Source organism: Stylophora pistillata, chromosome 11, assembly GCF_964205215.1.
Source record: "Stylophora pistillata chromosome 11, jaStyPist1.2, whole genome shotgun sequence".
NCBI lineage: Eukaryota > Metazoa > Cnidaria > Anthozoa > Scleractinia > Pocilloporidae > Stylophora > Stylophora pistillata.
In genome coordinates, this window is record NC_142529.1 from 13,133,459 (window position 1) to 13,143,644 (window position 10,186).

Consider the following 10,186-nt stretch of genomic DNA (forward strand, 5'->3'; position numbering starts at 1 on the left):
TTAGTGTTGGTCTTTACGGCTAACATTATTTTGAATTTTCATATTGGCGTAAAACCACTTTGTCGCCTGCAATATATTTTTAACATTTGAACGAGTTACCAATAGGCAAGGAAAAGTATATTCCTTTCTGAAGGCAGCTATTTTCCTCGGGATCTTCCAAAATTACGGGTGCAGGCACGAATTTGTTTTTAACGTACGTTACTAGGACACAGACGAATCCTCTCTCAATCTTGTGGCCACGAAGTACGGAACGGTTTACGTCTACAATCCCAACGGACAGAATCTCGTCATTCAGGACATAAGCCACTACATCTCTCTGCTTCTCCACTGCTGGCACACTCCCGCTGCTCCCGCGCCCTGCACCACCAACAACTGGCACCTGCCCACACCCTGCACCACCAACAACTGGCACCGGTCCACCCCCTGCACAACCAACAACTGACACCTGCCCCCGCCCTGCACCACCAACAAATGACACCTGCCCACACCCTGCACCACCAACTGACACCGGCCCACGGCCTACACAACTACCAACTGGCACCTGCCCCCGCCCTGCACAACCAACAACTGACATCTGCCCACGCCCTGCACCACCAACAACCGGCACCTACCCACGCTCTGCACAACCAACAAATGACACCTGCCCACGCCCTGCAACGCTACCAACTGGCACCTGTCCACTTGCCCCTGGCTTAGAGTCTTAGGACTGGAATCTGAAAGGTGGTATATTTAAATAAATACAATGGGTTAGGCTTTGTAAACTACAGTACTATTTGTGTATAAAAAAATTATGCAAAAGAGTTTACAAGAGCTCACAGTCTTAATGATAGAGCATTCAGTCATATAAAAACAAAAAAATAAATCAGGTAAAACTTTTGGAATGTGCATTTCAGACTGTATATCATCTCCTAGAAACAAATAACTAAACATGGTTTGCTGGGATGGATATATAGGAGTTTTGGTAAAGGGATTCAAGATACTTCCAGTAAATTCTTAAAATTGAGGTATTCATAAATTGGATTTCTGGCATTCTGAGGTCAAGTGTCAGCGTGTTATAATGTCACCCTTGATCTCCACCAAGGCTCTGTCATTAAATTAGAAATGATTGAATACGTCAACCAACAATATTGCTCGTTGAAAACAAATAAAGCAACTGATAACCAATGAACTTTATGAAATAATGATGAGGTGACAATGATAATGATGATGATGAGGAGGATGAGGATGCAAAAAGGAAAAGGAGAAGTTAAAGGAGAATCTTCAATATTATAACTTAATTGTATCACCTCTGGCAGATAATGTGAGACTAAATCACTTCTCGGCCAAATATTCATTTTTCGGACAATCTCTCAGCCGTGGACATTATCAGCCGACATACCAGTCGCCCGAAGGGGTTTATTTACTAAATATATTTCAACGCACGGGGAAAATGTTTACGATTAGAGTATACGCGGGCGGACTCATCTGCGAAGTCCTTGTAGTCAAGCGATGTTAAGAACAAGATTTTACCAGACATGTTAAGGGTTTGCAAACAATACCCACGCTGAAAATCCGGCGCTATCCTTGGTAATAACTTATGCGGGAAACACTCTCGCTATCTTGCGAGATGGCGTCTGCCAGCAAAGAGGGTCACTAAATTTCACTGAGGGTGTACGTTTGATGTTTCCTATCGATCAATAGGCGTTCATAAAGATGAAGCTTATTATATTCTTTAAAATATTGTAAACAGAGCATCATGGCTTGTACTGACATCATAATTGATTACCCCCCAGCGAGAATCTCTCTTGGTATAAAGTGGTTTGGTTCAAAATAATTCTAGACAGACATTTTCTTCCTCATTTAAAATACTAAATAACGTGACGCGCTCCCTCCATTCAGTAACGCAACCTCGTGGCTGTCTATTAGAACAAATTAATGATGTATTGTTAATATAAATAAGCTGAAGGCTTCAAGAAGCTGATTGTACACTCCAAACAGATTGAAGACCGAGTTCTCCCTCCAGGGCTTTCTGTCAGTTGAGTCAGGTAAAGGAACAGCGTAACTAGACCACGTTGTTAGAGGGGGGAACGCTCTACATCTGCGCCTCAGGGGTTGGCTTAGACTTACCACTAGTAATGTACCTTAATTAAACATATGCTGCTGACTCTATGTTGGTTGCTTCACTTTACAAAGCGACAAAGTGTTCAAAGTTGGAGTCGTGGTAAGTAATTTGATACACAAATAGTGCTGATGTTTAATATGAGATACCATCAAATTTGCGATACATATTTCAACGCCTTTATGAATAACGACCATTACTATATCGATTGATATACCGACACACCATGAATTGCGAAGAATGTAGGACATGTACTTGAAGATAAATTAAATTCTATGTTTTAAGATTTTTCAAAGGAGAAAACTTGAATCGCCTAACTTGAATCAAACGACATTGAGCTTGGTTCTTCTTTCGTGTTTGGTCAAATTCGCTTCATTCTGACATCCATGTAGCTTTAGGATAATAAAAACACTTGAGTCAATTGAAACCCGAGGACATTCCTAATCTGTGTTTTAAAACCGCCCTGAGAAGTTTAAAACTGTTAAATGTACACTCTGCGTTTTATGTGCGGAACCAGTTATCCTCGACAAAACAATGTTCAGATTTAGAAAGACGGAAACCGTTGTCTGCGTTTTCAATGCAAGAAATGGGTGAAATATGGCCATTCGAAATTGAAAATGTCATCCCAAGAAAATGTTCAGCACATGGGCAGCCATTCATTTCTCATGAAAGATCCATTTTGTCACGTCTAATGCTTTTGACTTGGCCGTTCTGCGTAGCTAAAGGCTTCTCAGTGTTGGCGGTAATATTGAAAGAAAGTATAGACCAATCGCACAGTATGGCTAAATTTCATATGAATTCAAGGCGGGCAAACCCGTTGGTTTGATTTATAGGGAAGATGGAGAGCGATCGACCCTGGCTATCCTCGACAGTTTCCTTATTTTCCATTTAAAAATCGGACTTAATATTCGTTCAGGGCATTCGTTGTTCCACTTTAGTTTGTTAATTTTTTGCACCCAACAAGTTGTCATTCTTTTCTAACAATAGCTATTTGCATTTACCTTTGTTTTGCAGAGACTGAGCTTTATTTCAGTTTCTTACTTTTGGTTTCCAAGTTAGTCCTACCACTAGAATACCGAACAAGCCTGACACGTTTACTTTTCAAAGGTAAGTAGTATATAAATAATTCAAGGATTAATCTTTTCCCGCTTCACAAAGCTTTAAATGTTTTGGACTAAACATTTAATGGCGGAGGATTTCAACTTCGAAATGATCTTAGATTTTTGCAGCGAAAACAGTCTGCAAAATAAACGAAAAACTCAAAAGCTAAAGTAGGACTTGGGTAGATCCAATGACTAGGTATCCTCTCTAATTGTGATAAATGGCATTGTAAATGTTTTTAGAGAATGAGGTTTTTTCATCGTAAAAATATATCATCGTCCATCGTCCACGTCTAAAACTAGTGGCTTCATAATCTATCAATACTGTAGGGAGAAGCTTCAAGCTAAACAACTCATGAGTGTCAGGGTCTGTTAATTAGTGAAAGTGTTAAAGTAGACACACGATGCGTGAACGGGGAATTCTGATATAAAAAGAACAAAGATGCAATGTTATTCTATATAAGATTGTAAAGCTTGAAAGCGACATAGCTCTGTTTTAGGTTTCCTGAACGATCTTTTGTTTGACTTATTCGTCTGTTACCTTTTCTCATAACACTAGTTATTTTCATTCATCTCTGTTTTTCAGGGAAAGCATTTTTTCAGTTTCTTACTTGTGGCTTCCCCAGTCATACCATCAGAATACTAAACAAGACAGACAAGACACGCTTCCTTTTCCAAGAGTCAGCAGAAATATAAAGAAAAGTAAGTAAGTTTATTTCCCTTTGAAAAAAAATTCCTCGCCTCCTCAAATTAAGCACAAAAGAAATCAAATTCAAGAACAGCAAATTTCGTTCTAAAACGGAAACTGCCCCAAAGTTTTTAAATGCACCGTATGGGCGAAACTGTAGAGTCATGAAGACCGACATCTCAGACATTTTAAATGATATTTTCAACCAATCAAACTTCACACTTTCTTCCGACACGAGCCGCTGAATACCGTGGATCGAATGTTTATTCGGCTACTGTTGGTCAGAGACTTTTATTTAATTGATGGCTCCTAAACGAGCTGTTTTGTTCAGTGATAACTTCAAGAATGAAGTGTTTATTCGTCGTCTTCTTACTGAGTTGTTGAGGGTTGATATGTACTGTACTCACTCAAGAGATCACAAACTGTTTGTTTTCTTGAATCACTCAAATAAAAGTCTGCATGCGGGCGGAAAGAGCGAGAGCAAGATGAGTAAGGAAGAAGAACCTCCTTTATAGACTCAACTTGTTCTGCGCTCCCACCCGCAATGTAAATGGAGACAGCTTACGCTTTCATCTACTCTCTTGAAAGAAACTACAGCAGTTACATTCCTCAGGAAAATAAGAATATTTCTGCATAGGTGAAACATACAAATAAAATATATGCAAGATATTCGAGTGGTCTTCGCAGTGGTGAACATTACTTAAGAAGTAGTGAAAATAAAGCCTGAAAAAATTCAGGCCTGTACAGGACTTGATCCCATGACCGCTTTCACCGGTAGGAAATTTCCCCCCAGTGTGCGCCAAAATTGGTGCAATACGAGAATTAAACATACGTTTTTTTAGTTATTTCGCTATGTATCTGACAACAAGTGTACTACTTTAGTAACAGACCCTCATCAGTTGAATTGCTTTTTACAATGCGCGGGCGTATTCATACAAGTACTATTACCATTAAACAAATAAATTCAAGAACCAAAGAGATAAAATAAGATGAATACTTAAACAGTCTCGCAAAGATTCAGGACTGTGCGATGTTTTATGCGGGAGATATTCGAAGAAAGGTCTCACTCAAATTTGTAAGGCTTTGTATGAATTAGTCGTCAACTGTTCTATTAACTTACAAAACTAAAATCTTATAAGGATTGATATTCCTAATTTTTTTATTTTGATGACATGACATGAAAACCAAGAATAGGGCGTACTGAATACTTCTTTCGAGCGTATGAGTAATCTGATACAGGACGTACTCAGGACGGTAGTGTTCACTAATGCGAAGATCACTTACATATTCATTTATCAATTCGAATTTTCATATACTCACAGTCCAAAATAAATTATGTTTGAGTACTTATTGATTTAGTGGGTGGGCCGAACGGGAAAATATTTGGCTCGAGATCATAACGTACGAACATTGCTGCGCTAGGTTCGGCACAGGCAGCCCAAGCTCACCACTAGAAAAGCGGACGTGACTCTTACCGTGTTGCGTAACGTTTTATATTTATAAAGGTTTGTATGGGATGTTATCGGTTTGCCTTAAAAGAGAGAAAAAAATTTCTTGTTTTGAAATAAAATGGGCTTACCTTATTGCCTTGTTGTTTTCTTCGTTGATTCAGTAGTATAGGACTTGGGGCTTACGGAGCAAAACGCCAAAAATGGTAAAAAATCAAGCTTTACCAAAGCAATTTATATCATTCTTCAACCGATTCGCAGCGATTCATTTTCGATAGGCTCAGGACGACTTCATTTTCACCCTCTATAAAACCAAAAATAGTGAAAAATGAAGCTCTATCAAACTGTTTTGTATTACCATCAACCCTCATTATTCACAAGTTTGGTAAAAATACACTTAAAGAAAATTCACGTTCACAAAATATGGAATGTAATAAAGAAATTCATGATGCTTTAATAAAAGTGGAAACATATTGCTGTCCTTTCTGTGATAAAGTTATCTGGAAAAATAACGAACCCATTGAAGAAAAATGTTGTGTGAATCAAAGTATTCGTTTAGATAATGGTTTCTTCGTTTGTATTAATTGTGGACAAGTTCATAGCCAATATTTCAAAGATCCTACCAAATTCATTGATTTCTATAAAAATTGGTTCAAATTTAGCAGAAAATCAGTCTATAACAGAAAATACTGTGTAGAAAATATCATTTATGATATTTGTGATAAAACCCGCATTCAAATAAATAAAAACCACATAGACAAAATTTTAAAAGTCTTTGATCTCATTGAACAAGTTCAACCACAAATAAACAGTTCAAGAAAAAGAATGATATCATTAAAGTTTATCATTGGTAAACTAATTCATATGATGAATTTAACATCAAATGAAATAAAAACTTTAAAATCAAAAAAGACTATTAAACAATGTGAACAGTATTGGGCTCAAATATTAAATCTCATCGGAGACGAAATCGTTTCAATCCTCAATCAACAAATTTTGAATCATAACTCAATAATAATTTATCTGCATCAGGGGCTAGATCAGTAACTACACCATCGATGTAGCTCATCATTTGTCGTAATGAAACGATGTCAAATTCACCACTTCTCAATGTATTTTTGATACTTATTAACAAATGTTGATAACTTTGGTAAGCATAGGTGCAATTCTGAATATTTAAATCTAGGTTTTTATGAGCCATAAATCCTTGGATAAGAACAGAGATTGTTGATATTGCAACTATTGAAATACCTCCTGTCGCTACAGCAGAAGCAATACTTCCTGTTGCAAATATGACAGATAGAGAGTTACCAATTAGTTTGATTTTCTTGAATCTTTTCATTAACTTTTTATAAGCCCAACATTTACGATGGTAAACCTTATAATAAGTTTTTAACTCTACAATTTGGTCTTCAGTCAGTTTGCTTGATATGTGATTCCAATTGAATATTTCCTTTTTCTTCACAGTCATATAAATATTAGATATATTAATCTTGTTTTGCTAACATGATGTAACTGTTGTTTGTTCCATCGAAAAGTGTATTACTATTATCAGCCTGTATTTTTAGTGATGTATTTGCTTGGAAATATAACATTACTGTGTTGGCTATTGTCAGCCAAGAACCTTTAGTGTTTTGGAGTTGAATATTAATGTCACCGCTAGTAGTCATGAATGGTTTATCTAGAATGAACTTGAGATGTGACAAATGTGCACTTTTCACACCATCGATGAATGTGACAAGATACAAACCAGCATTATTGACAATTAGTTTTGAGGTATCGCTTCAATTCACTGTGAAATCAGCATTACTGCTTTGAGACACGTTGGTGCTATGATCTGATGTTCCATTCACATAAAAATATACTCTCGAATTATTATCATGTGATAGTTTGCCTCTATACCAATTTTTTTTGTTGCATTTGCTAATGCTGTTTTACTTGCTTTAGTGTCAATGTTTGTTTGCAAAGATGTTTGAACATTGTCAACATATTTCTTGGTTGTTGGGTTCCTAGCCGTCGTTGGTTCTTTATTCAAAACTGGTTCTGGATAAATGTACAGTTTGCTATCAAACAACGCATACCACTTATCATAAACTTCAACTGGTATGTCGTTATGATATCCCTTCGAACCATAGATTACAACCCATATATCTAATTTTTGGTCATATGCCTGGCCTTGTTTAAATTTAACTACAATATCCCACATCAAATAATTTGGTGTTGTATTGCTCCATTTAGTCATATGAACAAGGCTTTTAATATGATTTGAAAATCGATTTGATCGTTGTCTTGTAATTGTCTCAACAGAACTTACAGCGGCCAGAGTTACTGAATTATATTCAATTTTACTGGATTCCCACCATATTTCACAAACAGCTGTGTATTCCGATTTTGCTGCACCGTACATATTGACTCCAAATCTGCTTGAATAATAACCTTTTGACGAATCGAGTTTTAGTTCAAATGGTTTTACCTTTTTATTGAAGTGATGAAAGTCTTTGTTAATCATTAATTTCCCAGTGATATCGTCTTCATCACTAAATTCATTGCTTATAATACCATTCATGATACAATCCAGATCATTTTTTAAATTGTTACTAATACTATGAGATAATTGGTTGTTCACAGATGTGTCTACATATGTTTTATTGCAAAGATCACTTCCAGTTGTTGGTGATGCTGAATTAATTGCTTTATTGTTTCCAAGGTTAAGATTACCAGTCATAGATTGAGAACCATTTCTTAACATAACAGCATTTGAATCTGGCTTTTTTACTATATTTGTGTTAAATGTTGTTGTATCAAGCTTTGCACTCAACCCATTCGTCACAACATCCACATCAGCCTTTTTATTGAGTTCGGTGTTGAGCTTATTTAAATTAATAACACTGGTTCCATTAGCTGGTTGATCTGAAATGCCTGTTATTTGTCTGTCGAAACCACTAACACTTGTGAAATTCAAAGCTTTTTCAATATTACCACCTTTGGTTTTATCAAGATAATTACTTAAATCAACGCTTCCAATATCATGTTTCTTGGCTAATTCAGTGTCAACATACGTTTCATTACATAAATCAGTTCCAGCTGTTGGTGCTGCTGAATTAATTACTTTTTTATTTCCAACATTAAGGTTACCAGTCATTGTTTGAGAACCATTTAATAGCATGACAGTAGACGAATCAGGTTTTTTCACTATCTCATTGTTGAATGTTGTAGTGTCTAACTTTTTATTAAGTTCAGATGTGACATAATATTGATTCACAGCTGATGAAGTTTGAGATGGTGTATTACTTAGACCATTTATTTGTCTGTCAGTACCACTAACACTTGTGAAATTTAAAGCCTTTTCAATATTACCACCTTTCGTTTTATCAAGATAATTACTTAAATCAACACTTCCAATATCATGTTTCTTGGCTAATTCAGTGTCAACATACGTTTTATTACATAAATCAGTTCCAGCTGTTGGTGCTGCTGAATTAATTACTTTTTTATTTCCAACATTAAGGTTACCAGTCATTGTTTGAGAACCATTTAATAGCATGACAGTAGACGAATCAGGTTTTTTCACTATCTCATTGTTGAATGTTGCAGTGTCTAACTTTTTATTAAGTTCAGATGTGACATAATATTGATTCACAGCTGATGAAGTTTGAGATGGTGTATTGCTTAGACCATTTATTTGCCTGTCAGTACCACTAACACTTGTGAAATTTAAAGCCTTTTCAATATTACCACCTTTCGTTTTATCAAGATAATTACTTAAATCAACACTTCCAATATCATGTTTCTTGGCTAATTCTGTGTCAACGTACAATTTATTACATAGATCAGTTCTACCTGTTGGTGCTGCTGAATTAATTACTTTTTTATTTCCAACGTTAAGGTTACCAGTCATTGCTTGAGAACCATCTAAAAGTAATACATCAGTTTTATTAGCTTTATTTACAACAACAGAATTGAGTTTTTGTAAATTGACTACATCTTTGTTATTTGTTGGATCAGCCACATTAATAATCTTGTTGTTTTGCATATCAAGATTACCTGACATGGGTCGTGTTCCATCAGTATGAAGATGATCGTCGGTATAAGCTTTTGTACAAGCATCTTGATTATCGGTTGGATTTTTCAAGTTCTTAAGTTGTTTGTTTTCCATGTCATAATCACCAGAAGCAGTCAATTTAAACCCTACACCTGGTAATCCTCGTTGACCTATTGAAGTACCACTACCAGATGATTTATAATTTAATAATCCATTTGAATAACTCATTATATATATTAATTACATTATACTTTTTCATCAAAGTTCTTTGAAGTAAATTTTCTTATCTTATCAAGATATACGAATGAATAAGGCTCTTGTGTTGCTTTTTGATAACTATCTTTTGGAATTCCAGTTTCTCTACATATCATATTTCTTTCATTTTTGCTTGGAAAATCATAAATACAAAAATGACTGCAGTTCAGTCTTATATCCTTTGGTGTCTTATAGAAACTCTGACTTAAGTAAATAACTGAACAGTTCTTATGTCTTCCTCTGATGAAATATTCAATCAGTGGATTTTGGTTCTTTTCACACACAAAGTCATCAAATATAACAATTTTCTGTGATTCATTATCCATTTCAGTGACAGGAATAATTTCATCATTGCTTACTTCAAGAATTGGGTAACCCACCTCTTCTGAAATAGGCTCAAATGTTTGCATCATATGTTGATATTTTGTTTGTTCAAGGTTTTTAGCATAAAGATATATTTTATCGAAATACAAAAGTCTATAGATCATATCAAGAAGCAAATTAGTTTTACCAGAACCGCTTGGACCACAAATAAGCATTCGAAAACATCTATCT

At 35.6% G+C, this 10,186-nt stretch overlaps 1 protein-coding gene across 2 annotated transcripts in view; it reads left to right on the forward strand.

The window, feature by feature from the left end:
• The first annotated feature begins 1,846 nt into the window (after nt 1-1,846).
• Nucleotides 1,847-10,186, forward strand: part of LOC111344347 (uncharacterized) — a 33,927-nt gene continuing 25,587 nt past the window's right edge. Inside the window, exons 1-3 of one of the 2 annotated variants that reach the window (XM_088739179.1) lie at nt 1,847-2,200; nt 3,113-3,205; nt 3,785-3,900. The gene's annotated coding sequence lies outside the window, so the exon portion shown is untranslated. Of the gene's footprint in view, nt 2,201-3,094; nt 3,206-3,784; nt 3,901-10,186 lie in introns of those variants that run through there. The other variant, XM_088739181.1, reaches the window with a different exon arrangement.